The sequence below is a fragment of the Marmota monax genome, unplaced genomic scaffold (genome assembly GCF_021218885.2).
Source record: "Marmota monax isolate L192 unplaced genomic scaffold, Marmota_monax_Labrador192_F-V1.1 WCK01_AAM20220418_F8-fsc00161, whole genome shotgun sequence".
In the NCBI taxonomy this organism is placed as follows: Eukaryota; Metazoa; Chordata; class Mammalia; order Rodentia; family Sciuridae; genus Marmota; species Marmota monax.
The window spans coordinates 1,734,506-1,754,617 of record NW_026693511.1 but is presented as its reverse complement, the minus strand read 5'-3'; the positions used below and the strand labels follow the sequence as shown (position 1 = coordinate 1,754,617).

Below are 20,112 nucleotides of genomic sequence, written 5' to 3'. Positions count from 1 at the left end.
TGGCGGATCAGGCCCAGGAGCCTGCCGGTGTGGTACACACACCACCCTAATTGGAGTAGGGGCAGAGCAGAGTCGCCGCCCGTGCCAGGAACAGGCCCAGCGTCCTGCAGGCGGGGTAGTCACGACACCCCAATTGGAGTAGGGGCAGAACAGAGCCTCCACCCGTGCCCGAAAGGTGGGCAGATCTGCGACCGACCAGCGGGACAGGCCCAGTGGCCTGCCGGTACGACAGACACGTCACCCCATTTGGAGTAGGGGCAGAGTAGAGCCGCCGCCCGCGCCTGCAGGGTAGGCAAACCTGCAACCGACCGGCGGATCAGGCCCGGTGGCCTGCCGGCGTGGTACACTCGTCACCCCAATTGGAGTAGGGGCAGAACAGAGCCGCCGCCAGCACCCAGAACAGGCCCAGTGACCTGCCGGCGTGGTAGCCACGACACCCCAATTGGAATAAGGAGAGAGCAGAGCCGCTGCCCGCGCCTGCAGGAAAGATACGCAAGCAGTATGAAAAGACAAGGAAAGAAAGGACCACAAGCAATGCAGGTCAACGCAACTTTAGAAGAGGTAACAGCTGCAGCAGATGGAATGTCAGATAAAGAATTCAGGATATACATGCTTCAGACGATCTGGAGTATCAAGGAAGACATTAAACAGCAAAATCAGACAATGAAAGATCACTTCGACAATGAATTACGCAAACAAATCCAGGAAGCAAAGGATCAACTATACAGGGAGATAGAGGTTATAAAAAACAAACAAACAGAAATCCTAGAAATGCAGGAAGCAATAAACCAACTTAAAAACTCAATGGAGAATACTACCAGCAGAGTAGAACACTTAGAAGATAGAACATCAGACAATGAAGACAAAGTATTTCAACTGGAAAAGAACATAGACAGCTCAGCAAGACTGTTAAGAAACCATGAGCAGAACATCCAAGAAATATGGGATAACATTAAGAGACCAAACTTAAGAGTCATTGGGATACAGGAAGGTACAGAGCTCCAAACCAAAGGAATGAGCAGTCTATTCAATGAAATAATACGAGAAAACTTCCCAGACTTGAAGAATGAGACAGAATCCCAAATCCTAGAAGCCTACAGGACGCCGAATGTGCAAAATCATAAGAGATCCACACCTAGACACATTATAATGAAGATGCCCAACATACAGAATAAGGAGAGAATTTTAAAAGCTACAAGAGAAAGGAAGCAGATTACATTTAGGGGTAAGCCAATCAGGATAACAGCTGATCTTTCAACACAGACTCTGAAAGCTAGAAGATCCTGGAATAACATATTTCAAACACTGAAAGAAAATGGATTCCAACCAAGAATTGTGTATCCAGCGAAATTAAGCTTCAGGATGGAAGATGAAATTAAAACCTTCCACGATAAACAAAAGTTTAAAGAATTCACAGCTAGAAAACCATCTCTTCAAAACATCCTCGGCAAAACATTACAGGAAGAGGAAATAGAAAATAACAATGAAAACCAACAGTGGGAGGTAGGACAGTAAAGGGGGGGGAAATAATCAAAGAGGAAAACAAACCATGTTTAGTAACAGAAATAAACAAATATGGCTGGAAGAACAACCCATATCTCAATAATAACCCTAAATGTTAATGGCTTAAACTCACCAATTAAGAGACACAGGCTAGTAGAATGGATCACAAAACAAGACCCAACAATATGCTGCCTACAGGAGACGCATTTGATAGGAAAAGACATACATAGGCTGAAGGTGAAAGGTTGGGAAAAATCATATCACTCATATGGACTTTGGAAACAAGCAGGAGTGTCCATACTCATATCAAATAAAATAGATTTCAAGCCAAAGTTAATCAAAAGGGATAAAGAGGGACACTACATACTGCTTAAGGGAACCATACACCAACAAGACATAACAATCATAAATATTTATGCCCCAATGGTGCAGCTATGTTCGTCAAACAAACTCTTCTCAAGTTCAAGAGTCTAATAGACCACCATACCATAATCATGGGAGACTTCAACACACCTCTCTCGCCACTGGACAGATCTTCCAAACAAAAGTTGAATAAGGAAACTATAGAACTCAATAACACAATTAATAACCTAGACCTAATTGACATATATAGAGTATACCACCCAACATCAAGCAGTTACACTTTTTTCTCCGCAGCACATGGATCCTTCTCAAAAATAAATAATATATTATGTCACAGGGCAACTCTTAGACAATATAAAGGAGTAGAGATAATACCATGCATCTTATCTGATCATAATGGAATGAAACTGAAAATCAACGATAAAAGAAGGAAGGAAAAAGCATACATCACTTGGAGAATGAACAATAGGTTACTGAATGATCAATGGGTTATAGAAGACATCAAGGAGGAAATTAAAAAATTCTTAGAGATAAAATAAAACACAGACACAACATATCGGAATCTATGGGACACATTGAAAGCAGTTCTAAGAGGAAAATTCATTGCTTGGAGTTCATTCCTTAAAAAAAGAAAAAACCAACAAATAAATGATCTCATACTTCATCTCAAAATCCTTGAAAAAGAAGAGCAAAACAACAGCAAAAGAAGTAGAAGGCAAGAAATAATTAAAATCAGAGCTGAAATTAATGAAATCGAAACAAAAGAAACAATTGAAAAAATTGACAAAACTAAAAGTTGGTTCTTTGAAAAAATAAACAAAATCGACAGACCCTTAGCGATGCTAGCGAAGAGAAGAAGAGAGAGAACTCAAATTACTAGCATACGGGATGAAAAAGGCAATATCACAACAGACACTTCAGAAATACAGAAGATAATCAAAAACTATTTTGAATCCTTATACTCCAATAAATTAGAAGATAGTGAAGGCATAGATAAATTTCTTAAGTCATATGATCTGCCCAGATTGAGTCAGGAGGATATAGACAACCTAAACAGACCAATATCAATTGAGGAAATAGAAGAAACCATCAAAAGACTACCAACTAAGAAAAGCCCAGGACCGGATGGGTATACAGCAGAATTTTACAAAACCTTTAAAGAAGAACTAATACCAATACTTTTCAAGCTACTTCAGGAAATAGAAAAAGAGGGAGAACTTCCAAATTCATTCTATGAGGCCAACATCACCCTGATACCTAAACCAGACAAAGACACTTCAAAGAAAGAAAACTACAGACCAATATCTCTAATGAACCTAGATGCAAAAATCCTCAACAAAATTCTGGCGAATCGGATACAAAAACATATCAAAAAAATTGTACACCATGATCAAGTAGGATTCATCCCTGGGATGCAAGGCTGGTTCAATATACGGAAGTCAATAAATGTTATTCACCACATCAATAGACTTAAAAATAAGAACCATATGATCATCTCGATAGATGCGGAAAAAGCATTCGACAAAGTACAGCATCCCTTTATGTTCAAAACTCTAGAAAAACTAGGGATAACAGGAACATACCTCAATATTGTAAAAGCAATCTATGCTAAGCCTCAGGCTAGCATCATTCTGAATGGAGAAAAACTGAAGGCATTCCCTCTAAAATCTGGAACAAGACAGGGATGCCCTCTCTCACCACTTCTGTTCAACATAGTTCTCGAAACACTGGCCAGAGCAATTAGACAGACGAAAGAAATTAAAGGCATAAAAATAGGAAAAGAAGAACTTAAATTATCACTATTTGCAGATGATATGATTCTATACCTAGCAGACCCAAAAGGGTCTACAAAGAAACTATTAGAGCTAATAAATGAATTCAGCAAAGTGGCAGGATATAAAATCAACACGCATAAATCAAAGGCGTTCCTGTATATCAGCGACAAATCCTCTGAAATGGAAAACCATTTCCATTTCTCTCAACCACTCCATTCAAAATATCTTCAAAAAAAATAAAATACTTGGGAATCAACCTAACAAAAGAGGTGAAAGACTTATACAATGAAAACTACAGAACCCTAAAGAGAGAAATAGAAGAAGATCTTAGAAGATGGAAAAATATACCCTGTTCATGGATAGGCAGAACTAACATCATCAAAATGGCGATATTACCAAAAGTTCTCTATAGGTTTAATGCAATGCCAATCAAAATCCCAAAGGCATTTCTTGTAGAAATAGAGAAAGCAATCATGAAATTCATATGGAAAAATAAAAGACCCAGAATAGCAAAAACAATGCTAAGCCGGAAGTGTGAATCAGGTGGTATAGCGATACCAGACTTCAAACTATACTACAGAGCAATAGTAACAAAAACAGCATGGTACTGGTACCAAAACAGGCGGGTGGACCAATGGTACAGAATAGAGGACACAGAAACCAATCCACAAAACTACAACTATCTTATATTTGATAAAGGGGCTAAAAGCATGCAATGGAGGAAAGATAGCATCTTCAACAAATGGTGCTGGGAAAACTGGAAATCCATATGCAACAAAATGAAACTGAATCCCTTTCTCTCGCCATGCACAAAAGTTAATTCAAAATGGATCAAGGAGCTTGATATCAAATCAGAGACACGCCGTCTGATAGAAGAAAAAGTTGGCTATGATCTACATTCGGTGGGGTCGGGCTCCAAATTCCTCAATAGGACACCCATAGCACAAAAGTTAATAACTAGAATCAACAAATGGGACTTACTCAAACTAAAAAGTTTTTTCTCAGCAAAAGAAACAATAAGAGAGGTAAATAGGGAGCCTACACCCTGGGAACAAATCTTTACTCCTCACACTTCAGATAGAGCCCTAATATCCAGAGTATACAAAGAACTCAAAAAATTAGACAATAAGAGAACAAACAACCCAATCAACAAATGGGCCAAGGACCTGAACAGACACTTCTCAGAGGAGGACATACAGTCAATCAACAAGTACATGAAAAAATGCTCACCATCTCTAGCTGTCAGAGAAATGCAAATCAAAACCACCCTAAGATACCATCTCACTCCAGTAAGATTGGCAGCCATTATGAAGTCAAACAACAACAAGTGCTGGCGAGGATGTGGGGAAAAGGGTACACTTGTACATTGCTGGTGGGACTGCAGATTGGTGCAGCCAATTTGGAAAGCAGTATGGAGATTTCTTGGAAAGCTGGGAATGGAGCCACCATTTGACCCAGCTATTCCCCTTCTCGGTCTATTCCCTAAAGACCTAAAAAGAGCATGCTACAGGGACACTGCTACATCGATGTTCATAGCAGCACAGTTCACAATAGCAAGATTGTGGAACCAACCTAGATGCCCTTCAATAGACGAATGGATAAAAAAAATGTGGCATTTATACACAATGGAGTATTACTCTGCATTAAAAAATGACAAAATCATAGAATTTACAGGGAAATGGATGGTATTAGAGCAGATTATGCTAAGTGAAGCTAGCCAATCCCTAAAAAACAAATGCCAAATATCTTCTTTGATATAAGGAGAGTAACTAAGATCAGAGTAGGGACGAAGAGCAAGATAAGAAGATTAACATTTAACAGGGATGAGAGGTGGGAGGGTAAGGGAGAGAGAAGGGAAATTGCATGGTAATGGAAGGAGACCCTCAGGGTTATACAGTGGAGGGGGTAGAGAGAGAGGAGGGGAGGGGAGGGGAGAGGTGGGGAGGGGGGAGGGTGGAGGATGGGAAAGGCAGCGGAGCACAACAGACACTAGTATGGCAATATGTAAATCAGTGGATGTGTAACTGATGTGATTCTGCAATCTGTGTATGGGGTGAAGGTGGGAGTTCATAACCCACTTGAATCAAAGTGTGGAATATGATATGTCAAGAAATTTGTAATGTTTTGAACAACCCACAATAAAAAATTAAAAAAAAATAAAGTCAAATAAGAGATTTTCACTGGATTTGAACAACCAGTACCTTTTCTAACTTTGGCATGCAAATGATTTATTTTCATGTCATGTCTTGATAGAGTGGGGGAACTGTGACTGATCGGGCTCTTAAGAAGAAGGTGCTGGCCCAGCTTCCCAGGTGCCTCCCAATTGTGCACGTTCACACCATACACAGACAGGCTCTCAAAGGCTCAGAATAGCAGCACAGATCTCAAACATACTCCTTCTGCTCCGTCCTTACCACTGGCACAAGAGCAAGCTCTGTACTCAAAACCTGCCCTTACCAGCTGCCTGACCACGGGCAGGTCTTAACTTCTCTCTGATTCACCTTCCTCATCTTTCAACTAGGAAAATAATAGTAGCTGCTCAACTGGGTTGGTATGAAGACTAAACAAATAGATTTCTGTAAAATCCTAACAACAATGCTTGGCACAGAGCAAGTGTTTGGATGATTTTAGCTATTATTATTATAGATCTAACTGAATAAAAAGACCTAACTGAATCCAGGGTTGGAGGAATGGGTGGGTCAGGAAGCAGTTGTGGGAGAATAAAGGAGAAATTTTTTGGAACTCTTTTATGACACACAAAAGAGCAAAGAACAGGGTTTTTCCCGAGGGGCCCTCAACTTGGCCACCTGTCAGCTGAAGTAGGGTGCTCCTCTGAGGGTCTCATGCAGTCACCTATGTCCATTCTTACAAGATCTCATTATGTTGGTCAGCTTCTTACTTGAATAGCTGAGGAGAAAGATATAAAGTATAAGATCCATACACCTTCAAGTGGGGAGGCCTCTCCTCTAACTAATATCTATCTATCTATCTATCTTGGTGTATGCCTCCAGGGGAGCATTGAACAGCTCTCAGCATGCTGCTGGTGAATGCTGCTGAGAGAATCCCAAGAGCTCCGTGTCGATCAATCAAGTTTCCAAATGTGGAAGTGTCACTGAGAACTCTTGAGAGGGTTGATGAGGTAGCAGTGTCTAAGAGGGATCCTCGTGTTAGTCGGTGGTGACCAAAATACCTGATAAGGACAACTTAGAAGAGGAAAGGTTTATTTTCCTCTTGGTTTCAAAGGTTTAGTCCGTGGATGGCTGACTCCATTGCTTTGGGCCTAAGATGAGAGAGAAAATCATGGTGGAGAAAAGCTGCTCACCTCATGGTAGCTGGGAAGCACAGAAGGGTGGGAGAGGAGACAGATAAGATATAATCCCCAAGGGCACTCCCCCAAAGACCTACTTCCTTCAGCTACTCCTGATCTGCCTATAGTTACCACCAATACGGTATTCCCTTCAAATTATTAACCATTAAATGGATTAATTCACTGATTAGGTTATAGCTCCCATAATGTAATCATCTCATCTCAGAATATTCCTGCATTAACACAGGAGCTTTTGGGCTCATATCCCAACCACAACAAGAGGTCTAGCTAAGCAACCCACTAGTGGACCTGACCCAAACCATTAATGCAGAAGAGAGAATAGTGACACAATTCTAGTCTGAGGTCTCAAAGGTGTTGAAGAGTAGCACTTTGCTCAAACACAGGTATAGGTAGCTAAGAAAGAGGTGCAGGAAGAGAACAAGAAAAGAAGGTGTTTTTGGAAATGAAACAGCCCAATGAAATCAACACTCACCAGAGGGTACAACTGAGGAATTCTGTATTAGTCATATTTTTGACACTGGGACCAAAAGACCTGACAAGAATGACTCAGACAAGGAAAAGTTTGTTTTGGTTCATGATTTCAGAGGTTTAGGCCATAGTCAGCTGACTCCACTGCTCTGGGCCCAAGGGAGACAGACATCATGGTGGAAGGGTATGGCACAGGAAAGTAGCTCAGTATATGACATCCAAGAAGCAAAAGGAGAGAGTTCTTTTTACAGGGATGAAATATAAATCCCATAGACATGTCCTGAGTGACCTACTTCCTCCTGCCACAACCCACCTACCTACAGTGACCACCCAGTTAATCTACTTCAGTGGATCAATCTACTGATTAGGTCACAATTCTCGTAATCAAATCATTTCACCTCTGAACATTATCTCACACATGAAATTTTGGGGGGGTACCTCATTCTAAATCATTTCAGATCCTTACAGATGAGAGCAAATATAACAAATGATGAGAATGATAGGAAAGAGGGTACAAAGAAGGAGAGAAAGGGAAAATAGACAAGACTCTTTCTTGAATTTAAGGAACAAATGGATCCATAGGAGTTCTCCTCATGGTCTTAGCAATGGGCATTCAGCAGTGAAAAGAATAGAAAAGTCCTTGATTGCTTGGAGCTGTTATCTAGAAATAGGTAGAAGAAAGAAATTAGACAAATAAACAAGCTAAAATGTGTCAAATGAGAGAAAGAGATCTGTGCTTTGCAAACACACAGAGTGAGGAAGAGAAATGAGTGAGGAGGGTATGAGGAGGGAGAGAGTTGTCATTCTTAAATAAAGGAGTCAGGAAACACTTCTCTGTGAAGGTGGCTTTGGGCAGAGAGTGCAAAGGTAAAGGGGACCAACTGGGAGGAGACTGGGGGGTGTGCTGTGAAGACCCTGAGACTGATGGGAGGAGTGTGGGTGCAGCTAGGAAAGGTTTCCAAAGAGGAGGCTTTGGGGGAGGGCTAGGTGGGGAGGGACTTCAGGTCAAGGTGAGCAGTCATTTTAAGGACTTTGAGAGGGCAAGGCATTGAGGCATTTGAACAAGGGAGTGACATGATTTCATTTATTCTTTTAAAAGGTTAGTTTGGCTGTTGTGACTAGACAGGGAGGCAGGGCAGAAGAAGGAGGTGACTTAAAATGACTCTGGGGCCCAATGGGGGTGGCTTGGCCCAAGCTGATATCAACGGAGGTGACGAGAAGTGATCAATCTGTGTATTTACTTTAAAGGAAAATCCAACAGGATTGGCTGAGTTTGCAGTGGAGGCAGAGCAGGACAGACAGCCAGATACCTGTGATTCAGAGCTGAGCAACAGAGAGAAGGGAATTGCCCTTTACTGAGGAAAAGAAAGTCCTGGGGAACAGACTAACAATCTTTCTTTCTAGATCAGGAGGTTTTTTTTTAAATTTTCATTTTAAGATTCAACATTGAGAGGAGTTGTCTGGTAGATTTTTAGAAATACAAGTATGGTGTTCATATGGGAAGTCGATTGGGAGAGGAATATACCTTTATGAACCAGGGGTGGGCAGGTGTGTTTAAATAGTGAGGGTGGATGAAATCTTGGGGAGTGAGTGCACAGAGGGAGTGGAGACTGAAGGCTGAAGCAGGGTCACCATGCAACAGGTGGGTGCAGCACAGGAAGCTGGGAACAGGGAGGAGGAAGGGGCAGGAAGAAGCCCAGGGGCTGGGAGGAGAACATGGCAGGGGTGGGAATAATTATTGTGTCCAGTAAGAAGAGGATGGAAAAGTGACCCCATCAAGTGACCCCATTGGTGACCCCATCAAATGACTTTGGTAAAGTGATGCAGTAAATGGTGAATGCGGTAGAGAGTAAAGAGAGAGGAATCAGCTTTGTGTAGAAAATGGGAGTCGGAAATGGGGCTGTGTCTGGGAGGAGCATGAGATCATGAGGGTTTCTTTTTTTAACAAGGTGTATAAACCCATCCATATTTAGACTTCATTGAGATAATCTAGTAGGGGGGAGGGGTTTGGATGGAAGAGAGAATTACTGGGGTGACTGAACAGACAGGACTGCTTGGATGTGATCCCAGGTGCGTTCTTAGCAAGGACTTAGGTGAGAACCTGGAGATGATGGGGGCAGGTGGAAGCAGCTGGTGGGAATCCTCTCAAGGCTCCATCTTCTCAGGGAAATAAGCTGGGCAAGTGTGCTCAGTTGGTGCTGGGAGACTGAGAAAGGACATGGTGTGCAGAGTCCCCAAGGACAGCAGGAGAATGAAAGGTGCAGGACTGCAGGAGGAGTTATTTCTAGGTAGTCTGGCCTCTCCCATCCTTGAATATCTGCATGATCACTAATATAAAATGCTACCAGTGTCCTGCACATCCAACTGCTCAGATGCAGGCAGCAAGCAGGTGGAGAGAAGGATTAATGAGTGAAGGCTGAGAGCTGAGGGAGGGCCAAGTTCCTGAGGCATTTTCAAAGGAGTGCCAAATAAAAGGTTATGGAATTCAAGTTGAGGAGAATAGAAGTGGCAAGGGTCAGAGGTGAGATCAGTGGACTGAAGGAAGGACTACTGGATTGGGTACAGAGGGCACCATAAGAGAAGGTAGGGGCTGGGGTTGTGTGAGACAAGGTCTGGAAGGAAAACAAATCTGGCCACCTGAGTTTCTTGGGTGACCACTGCAAATGAGATGAAGTCCATAGTGTCAGTCCTGCTGGCCTACCTTGTCCTGGGGTCAAAGAGCTGTGAGTGTGAGGAAAGGAGGATCAAGGCCAGGTGCCAACTCTCCCTCCCTCCCACATGTTGGGGTGGCCTGGTGGAGCATTTCACCTTCCTTGGACTCTTAGCAGAGAGCCTGTGCAGCAGGTAAGCCTTTCTCTCCTTGTTACTGACTTGTTTATATGAAGTCTTCTTAAGGATGTCTGTATAACTCCTCACACATCCAGTCTCACTCATTGTGGCCATTGTTGGGAGTGCCCTTGTTGCCCAGGTTACTCTTGCATCTTCCTTGACTCAGTTCATTGGGAAAGGGGTTCAACCAAGAATTCTTCCTCTGTCCTCTCCTCCTCCTCTTCTTCTTAGAAAGAGAAAAAAGGTTTATTTTGGATTCATAGTTTTGGAGATTCCAATTCACAAATGATCAGGTCCCTTAGCTTTGGATTTGTGGTGAGGCAGCACACATGGAAGAAATATGTTGCAAAGAAAAACAGCTCACCTTGTAACCAGGAATGAAAGAGAGGAAGGCACAGTGGTCCTACAACCCCCTCTTCAGTGCTCACTCCCATTGACCTAACGTCCTCCCACTAGCCTTCACCTCTTAAAGGTTCCCTCACCTTTCAACAGTGCAAGCTGGGAACTGAGTATTTACTGAATGGGCCTTTGTGGTACATTTAGACTCCAAGTTATAGCCACCATAAACATTTAAAAAAATAAAGTATAAAATGCAAACAAAGAAGTATAGGTAAGTGTACAGGTCAACAAATTTTCATTGTAATATAACCAATCACCATACAGATCAACAAATGTACCGCTAAACCTCTCTCATGCCTCTTGGCAGTCACTGACCCCTCAAACATGACCACTATTCTGACTTCCATCATTTATTGCTTGCTTTGGAATTTTACACAAATAGAATGTTGTCCAGATTTCTCAACACTTCCTGGCCTTTTGAAGAAATGGATGAGGATACATCCGCCGGAAGCCCAAAGCATCCAGACAGCTGGGCTTTGCATTTGCCGGACTCAGGCATTGTTGGGAGCTTGATGCATCCAGTCCATAGGGTCCATAGGAGCGAAGGCAGCGGGCTCCCAGGATCTTTGTGGAGAAGCTGAGCTTGCGAGTCTTCCCGGAAGAGGGCGCTGCCGAACATCAGTGGGGCTGGTCTCCGCCTGCACGTCCGAGCGTGCTTCCCTGTCCAATGCTGGCACCTCATGCACGCTGCTTCCAGGGCAGCAAACTGCACTTTTTAGGGAATTTTATCTTAGATGATGCCTGAAAATGTAGCCATGCCTCAGTGATGAAGAGCTGCCGAGGTGGGGGCAGGGTCGCAAATCCATAGTTGTGAAGTCCAGGTGGAGAGCGGAGCCCAGCCCGCACTTAAGCACTTACTGCTCAGCACTGGCGGCTCGGCTCTCAGATCCCGGGTGGGGTGAGGCACAAGGAGTCCTAGCTGCTACCCGAGCTGGAGGCACTCCCATGTTTGGCCATTCTGTAGGGGACTCCTGTTTGTTTGGATCTGTCATCAGTTTCTAGGCAGAAGGGTGCACTCTATGGTCACCCTCACTCCTTGGGAGAGAAGCATGACTGGTGGTCTTGGATTAGGGAAGGAGAAGAAAACAATTGCATGAATTAAAAAAAATCATTTTTATTGTGGTAAAATATATGCAGCCATCTATCATCATCTTAATCATTTTTAAGTGTACAGTTTAGTGGCATTAAGTAACGTTCATATTATTGTGCAACTGTCACCACCATCCATTTCCAGAACTCTTTAATCTTGCAAAGCTGAAACTCTGTACTCATGAAACAGTAACTCCCCATTTCCTCTTCTTTCTCAATCCCTGGCAACTTTTTTCTTTCTGTCTATGAATTTGACTAGACTAGGAACCCATGTAAATAGGATCATGTTGTATTTGTCCTTTGTGATGGCTTATTTCACTTAGCACCGTGTCCTCAAGCTTCACCCAGTTTGAAGCATGTATCAGAATTCCCTTTATTCTTTTGGCAGAATGTTATTCCACTGCGTGTGTATTCTACCCTTTGCTTATCCATTCGTCTGTAGAAGGATGCTTTGATTTTTGTCCTCCTTTTAGCTATTGTGAATAGTGTTGTTATGAACACGTATATGGAAAAATTAGTTTGAGATCCTGCTTTTTGTTCATTTGTATGTAAACCTAGAAATGGGATTGCTGGATCAAATGGTAATTCTGGTTTAATATATTGAGGAACTGCCATCCTGTTTTCCACAGTGATGGTTGCATGAGTTTTAAAACAATATTTTATTTTTAACACATTTTAAAGATAATATTTTGGATCAAGTATTCTTAAGGCTGTGGTGAAGAGGTGCAAGCCTCTGGGAAAATGGTCAAAGGGTTCCTTTCTTCTTGTTCTTGCTTTTTGCCTGTCCCATGCTCAAGCCCTGCTTTTAATCTCTAACTTGCTATTCATCAGGAGGCAAGGAAGGGGCTGGATTACCCAACACCCTGGAGCCTGATATGTCCTTTCTTATGGTGTTTGCTATCATTTTTGCCTAAAAGAAATATAATTTCCATATAGGTTTCCTTTTCTCTCTAAATAAACCCTACACTGAGCTGAATGTGTTTTACTTTGAATGGGCTGGGGGGGTGTATCTTTGGAGGATGCAGAAGCAAAGGCTATAGAGCAGTCATTCAGGGACAAGGAAGGGTCACCAACTGCTAAAGTTTGGAGGGGTCAAGCCACTTGAGGTCTGGGACCCCATTTTGCAGATAAGGAAACAAAGCTTTCTGCCAGGCGAGGAAAGTGAAAGAAGATGATTCCAAGGAAACTAAGCCCCAAAGGACAGGCTTACCAATTCTGGGGGAGGGGGTGTTAGTGCTCCTGACTGATTTCCCAGAGACCTGGAGTCACGCGAAGGCACCATGAGCTGCCTCTGCTTGTGGACATTTCACATTTTTCCTTCATGCATCTCAGATAACCCTAGAGCTTTGTTTTCCCCTGTTGCTAAGGCTAACTGGGAAGCTTGTCTATTGAATATTTATTTACTAACTTTTGAAAGAGATGTGGGGTGGGGGACAAGATTAGGGAACCTTTAACAAAGGTTCATGGAGAACTATCTTGACATCATTAAAAATGGACCCTTGGATCTTAGATGCCTGATTATATAAAGGTTTTTTTTCCCCCCAATTCTCATTACAACACACATTGCAACATGCCTCTCTTCTCGTAAGTTCTTCTCAAGGTCACTCCCGCCCTGGCTGATTCCTCTCCTCCTTGACCTTCTGCCAATGCCCCACTGTGAATCACGAGAGCCGTCTGCTTTCCTTTCTTGCTCACCTGCAGCTGAGGGATGGTCAAGATGATGGGAGAGTTACACTATTGGTTCAGCCACCAGCATGTGGTCTTTAAGCTCCACGGCATATGGGACTCTGACTGGCATCTGCCCATTACCATTCTCCCCCAGTCTCTCTCTTCACTCTCCCACTCAGCATCTGCTCTCTCATCCTTCCTCATGTTGGATGAGAATTATTTCAGCTTCCTGGCCCCAAATCCACAAATGTCCTTTCCTCTCTGCTCCAAGGCTCTGAAACAAAGATACCACCCTCTCATCCAGGGGTAATTCCTCCAACTGGGATCTTGACACCTTCAACCTCCTTCTCTTAAATACTTTGTTCTTTTCTATATTTAACCCCCTACTTTCTCAAACATTAAATATTTTTTCTTTTTTTTTGGCCTGCCCATTATGAGCCTGTATAGGCTTAAAATGCCAACAAAAGAAAAAAAAAAGGTATAAAACCTGATGTTGCTGCGAAGCCCCTGAGAGGCCTATCTCTCCCTCAGTTGAGCCTCTAGCAAGAGAACCCAGCCATGCAGCTCCCCTTCTAGCCCTTCCTCTAGACTCTGCAGTTGGCTCCTGCCAATCAAACCCCACCAGAGCCTGAACTATTCACAGGTAGGTGAGCGGGCAGTTAAGGGTCTTCTCACCAGATCCCTTTTCAGCATCTGAAGGTGACCTTTCCATTCTTCTAGGGCAATTCCAGTGCCTCCTGGCATATGGAAGAAACAGGTTCTTTGTGATAAGTATGAACTGCAGCTCCATCAGGGAATAGCTGTGTGATTTTGGACTCATCATGCACCATTTATGAGGCTCACTTTTCTCATCTTCTAAATGGTGCAGAGAGCAACTAACTCAACAGTCTTGGGAAAGACTGAGGGGGCATTGCAGGTAGAGTAGTGGTGCCCAGGATGCTCTTTACTCCCCAACCTATGGTTGCGATGCCTGGGGGCCCACACTTCATTTCTGTTTTCTATGCCTCGCTATGTTTCTTCTTCATCTATCTTTACAACCAGATCTTTAATCTTTTGCATACACCTTATATCTATTTTTATTCTACAAACTCCGAGAGAACATGTGCACTACACTATACTGTTCTCTGCTGATTTCTCAGATCCTCTTTTTGAGTAACTCATACTGGGGATTTTTCATCATAGACCCTGCTCCCAGGTCCCCAGATGAACACAGTGGGCAGTCCATCAAAAAATGGCTTTGGGGTGTCCCACCGACAGAGGCAAGACTGAACTCATTTCCTTCCCTGATACCTGTGCCTTCTCCCCATTTCCAGTCTCAGTCAGTGACCTGACACCTCAGCTCCTTACCCTATCCATTATGGAAGGTCTTTGGGATTCACTCTCCTTTAGTTGATCTTGTGTTAATCACCTTTTCTCTTTATATTGCCATGTCCTTAGTTAAATTCTTCAGCATCTTGAACTTTGCACAAGGAGCAGTTCTCTTCCCAGCAAACTCCTACCAGCTACCCCTTCCCCATCCTGCTTCTATTCCTGGCGGAGGTCTTCCTGGACCTCCCCTGCTGGGTGGGCTGTGCCTATGTGATTGGTGCTCCCTTATCTCTCATGAGTAATACATCAGTCATGACCAGCAGCAAGTCTTAGAGCAGCAGAATTTACACACTCTCTCTCCAATGGTCTTTGCCTTAGCATATGTGCCAATAATCCCAGGTATTTATGGAGTGACTCAAGGTCTAGGAAAATATGCGTTTTTGTGAAAAGAATGTTCAGTGAAATTAGAGTTGGTTAAAAAACCCCAAAATTCTATGGATGTTGACATGGGATGCCAACATACATAGTAATATTATCAGAATTTCTGTCATTGGTCAAGATTAAAATAGAAGTTTTTTTTTTCTTTCTTTTTGGTACTGGGGATTGAACTCAGGGATGCTTTACCACTGAATTACATCCCTAGTCTTTTAAAATTTTATTTATTTATTTATTTTGAGACAGGGTTTCTGAGGGTCTCACTAAATTGCTGAGACTGGCCTCAAACTTGTGATCCTCCTGCTTCAGCCTCCCAAGTCACTGGGATAACAAATTGTACCACTGTGCCCAGTGAAGCTCTGTTTTATAAGCATCCTGGAACACTTGAGGTAAGTTTGACAACAGAATAAATGATTTCAGTCAATGGAGTCCATATTCTTTCAGCTGGGGAGAATCTCAGAAGTCACGAGTTTCTCTTTGGCAGAATTATGAATGGTGAAGCAGAGATTGAGTCTCTACCAGTCAGATGGCCATTGTGATAGGGATGTAGAGCACTGGCCATGTAGAGCACAAGACATGGACTCCAGGGCCTTCCCTTGGACTTCCCACAGTGTGCTTCTCCACACACCAATTTTCCCTATACCCTATCCCTTCCCTGAACCCCAGCCTGTGTGGGCCTTAATCCTCCCAGGACCCCCTCTTCCCTCCAACATGCTTTCAACTTATAGGCTGCTTCTTGCCCACTGAATGGTGAAAGTGAGTGATGGTTTCCAGTCCATCTGCTTTTGGTAACAAGCAGAGGGGCTGGGAGTGGGAAAGTGTATCCTCTGCATTTATGAGTGACTCTGGGATCTATACTCCTGGGTCTCTGAACTTGCCTTCCAACCTCATCTCTCATTTTCTCCCTCTGCCTCTCAGTTCCTCTCCCTGGGTTTAACCCTTAGCCATCCTCTTAGTGACTTCAACAATAGGAAAGTACTGGAAGGAGGACCCTATTGTAAAGAAATTGTATTATAATTACCCTCACTATGGTCTCATTGAACTACTTTATTCCCCAGAGGAAATAATTTGATCACAATATGAGGACATGGTCACTGCTAAATGACAATGGAGTTCCGGGGAAGTCAGTGCGACAGTGTGTTTGAAGGACTGCCCATGACTAAAATCCAAGCAGGAAGCAAGAGGAAGTTGAGCAAAGGGTTTGCTGTAAGTGAAAGACAGATCCTGCCAAAGCAGAACCACCCAGTTGGTTATTTTAAAAATAAGTTGGAACAGAGTGGATTTTGGTTTCTTGAAACCCGCATGTATATACCAGAATAGCTCATGCCTGACATTCTGCATAGGAGCAGCATTCTTAGCTCCTCAATTTGGGTTTAATGGTTCTTTAGTTGAGAATAGAAGGCAATAAAGGAGAATTGCATTCTTTTTTCCTCTGTGGGTGGAAATTTCCCATCAGATAAGGGGCCACTCCTTCTCTCTAGAACTAATTTCTTGGGAATTCCTAGACTCTTTCTCTCTCTCTTTTTAATTTTGTTAATGGCACTTATTTTTGTTAATAGGTAGAATTTTTGATGACTTCTCACACTGGTTCTGCTGTCTGAAACAAACTCTGCTTCCCTCCACAGGGCTCACCTCAGCAGCCCTCCTCCCAGTTCTCCAGCCTCAACCTCTTGAATCTCTGACCTGGATAATGTACCTGGCTTTGGACAGTTCTCCTGGTCTCTAGGCTCACTCAATTCTGCCTATTTTCCACATGGCCACTAGAACGTCTTCATACTTACCTGAGGGTGTCCCCCTCAGTTCTCGGCCTTCACTGATTGTCTTTTGCCTGTGAAACAGTGTCCAGACTGGGTGAAGAAACTGAGGACCCACCACCATCTGCTCACAGACTACAACCCAAAGTCCAGCCTTTGAGAATATTATTGTTCCTCTGTCCCATCCCATAAACACCTCCTGTGTTCAGTCCCCCCTCAGAGTGCGCTTCCTCTGTCACACAGCTCTGGCCTTCTCAGACTGGCCTGTTCTAGGATTATTTATGGGTGTGCTACAGCTCTTCCAGCAGTGGGAAGTCTGCTGCGTCTTGTTAATTTTTAATTTCCCCATGGCAACTACTTCAGAGCTGCATGTGTGACATGTACTTGCCAGACACTCAATTAAGCTTCAGTAAACATTGGGATGAAAATGTGGAGGAGTTAATGCATGCATTCGATTATTTTTTATTTAATTTCAATACAGGATCTTTCTAGGTTTTCCTGGCTGGCCCTGAACTCACCATCCTCCTGACTCAGTCTTGAGTAGTTGGGATTACAGATGTGACACTGTCCCTAACTTTAATGACTTAAAAAAAATAAAACAAAAAACAATATCATAGCTTTATTCAAAACCACAGTTGCACAAAAGTAGTAACTTCAAAGTTTGAAAGGAGAGATTCTCAAAGAACTTAACCACTATATACATACTGCCATACAAATAGCATTAAAATAGGATCTAAAACTTATATAAAAATAGGAACCCCACTTATTTATTTGCATGAAAATACTATCCACAAAACTAAATAGGTTCTTAAAAGTTATCTGGAGACTCACGAAGTGTTGTTCTCAAACCAAAGAACTCTAATTTTGATTGTACAATAAGATGATTGATAAGAAAGTCAATGTGTAGATTTCATTTTAAAGATAAGTATTTTATAATCTGGCATACTGTGTAATGAGGATTCTTAGAGACAAAAACAGGGCATTTTGATTGTTAAAATTAGAAGAAAAATGTTAATCTTTTATAGTTTCTGATCTCCCTACTAAATTTCTCCCAAATGTTTTGTTTCAGTCAGTTTTGCAACCACTTTAGTTTTTCCACAAATAACTTCAGTTTTTTTGCTTTAAAACACCAAGTCACAAATTTTAAAGTAAAAATTAGCAGCAGCAGTACTCTACTCAGTAATTTAAATGTGTCCCAGTGGAGAAGCATAACTGCAATCAATTTGCTCACACTAACTTTAAAAAACATTACAAATACTCAAAACAAAGAAAAAATTGTAGCCAGTTATAAAAGCAAATGCCTTGAACATGGACCCTCCAGCGTGCTTGTCTATTCATCATATTTTACTTAGCAGCCATGTAAGTGAGTGCACACTCACACTTATCCCAAATATTCTCCTACTTTAATGGACATTAACTTGAAAATAAATCTTAATATTAAGTCCCAAATATTCTCCCAGTTGCCTACTATATTCTAATTAAATGCTATATCTGATAAAAAATTATAGGAAGAATAACTAAAGGTTCTACTCAGAAAAATCATAAAACTGAGCAGGGTTGGTATCCAGATCATTTGAGAGGCCAACTTAAAAATTTGACTGGAATATCTCATTAATTATCAACAGGCAATCATTCTGACTTTTGAGGAACGTTGATACTGCTTCCCAAAGCTTCCCCTGCTTCTTTTCTTTTTACTAATATGGTCTCACATGTTGGCAGCCAAGAAGGATTTGCAGTAAGCACAGCTTGCTACATAAAACTGTATCAATAACAATATTCAGACCTCAGCCAATTCTCAGATTCTTCCACTTTGTTTAAAACTCAGATGGGTCTGAAAAGGTGATTGAGGTATAAGGCTAAAGGTTTTCTGAATATCCACAAGTTTTTTCTGGGCTAGAGAGAGGGGAGTGAAACAAGAAGGGAAGGTAATCATAAAAAAATGGCTGAGAGGAGAAAGAACATACACCTAAAGCAAGATAAACGACTGTTGGTGTGTCATGGTCTGCAGCCTGAAGAAAGGACTTGCCTGCATGTCTCTGCACTTCACATAAGCAGTTTTTCTTCAAAAATAAAATCTTATCAGTCACCACAAGATCCATGAACTATATTACTGACTAGAACCTCCTCCATATCCACAAGGTATATTGCTGAAGAGAACTTCTATTATTTTGCTACTACCTTCCAACTTCTTTCATGTGACAAAAACAAAAATAAAAAACAACCCACCCCCCAAAAAAACCCTCACCCATACACCTTTAGCCATTTTTTTTTAAACCTCAATGCCTTTAAACTAAAGATCCCTGGATCATCTCTAAAAAAATAATCAACTTATTCAGGAGACCACGGTCATTTTATAGTACAGCAGACTATAATTTCGGTTAATTTATAATAGCTTTACAATCTCATGAATGAAATGTGCCCAACTGAGTAACAGCAATCATGTTTTAATTTTGGACTAAAATTTATTAATACAATGAAGTTGAGTTAGAAAAATTAAGATTCTAAGTATAATTATTTGCTAGAGAAGTAATTAATGAGGGAGTATCAATGAATTTTTTTTCTCTACATACAATGTGATCATTAACAGACTAGTGTATCTTAATTAGAGTGATAAGGCAAAAATAGTAAAAGCACACTTTTCATGTAAAATTTTAAAAGATTTGGAAATGTGTGAAGCGAAACACAGATATAAACACCCACTACCACCAAACAGATGGGGGGTGGGGAGAAAGAAAAGAATAGCAGATGGAATCCAAGGAGGGCTGCCCCCCACTTCTCTGCCCGTGCTCACGCACATGTACATGTGTAGTTCCTTCCAGCAGTTCCTTCCCCTCGGTGGCTGCTCAGAGACCCTTTTGAAAGGGTCCTGGTTATTGGAATCATTTAAGGAATAGACTAAGAAGGAGTGGGTATTCTGAGGGAAGAATGATGGTGTTTTTGTGTATGTGTTTTTATTGCTGCATAAAAAATTAGCACAAAGTTAACTTATAAAATAATGTCTGTTTAATATCTTTCTTTAGGTCAGAAGTTCAGGCCCCTAAAAGCTGAGTCTTTGCTCAGGGTCTCATGCAGCTGAAATCCAGGTGTTACCTGGGCCATGATCCTTCAGATAGAATTCAGATCCTTGCAGTTGTGGGACTGAGATGCTTTTCTTCTTCTGGCTGCCACTGGGTCCCTGTCAGCTCCTAGAGGT

At 42.0% G+C, this 20,112-nt stretch overlaps 1 long non-coding RNA gene across 1 annotated transcript; it reads left to right on the top strand.

Moving 5' to 3' along the window:
- The first annotated feature begins 10,042 nt into the window (after positions 1 to 10,042).
- On the top strand, positions 10,043 to 19,011 carry LOC124102219 (uncharacterized). Its single transcript, XR_006854820.1, has 4 exons — positions 10,043 to 10,281; positions 15,412 to 15,554; positions 16,224 to 16,371; positions 16,791 to 19,011. It is a non-coding gene; the product is annotated as an uncharacterized LOC124102219 (long non-coding RNA).
- The last annotated feature ends 1,101 nt before the right edge of the window (positions 19,012 to 20,112 follow it).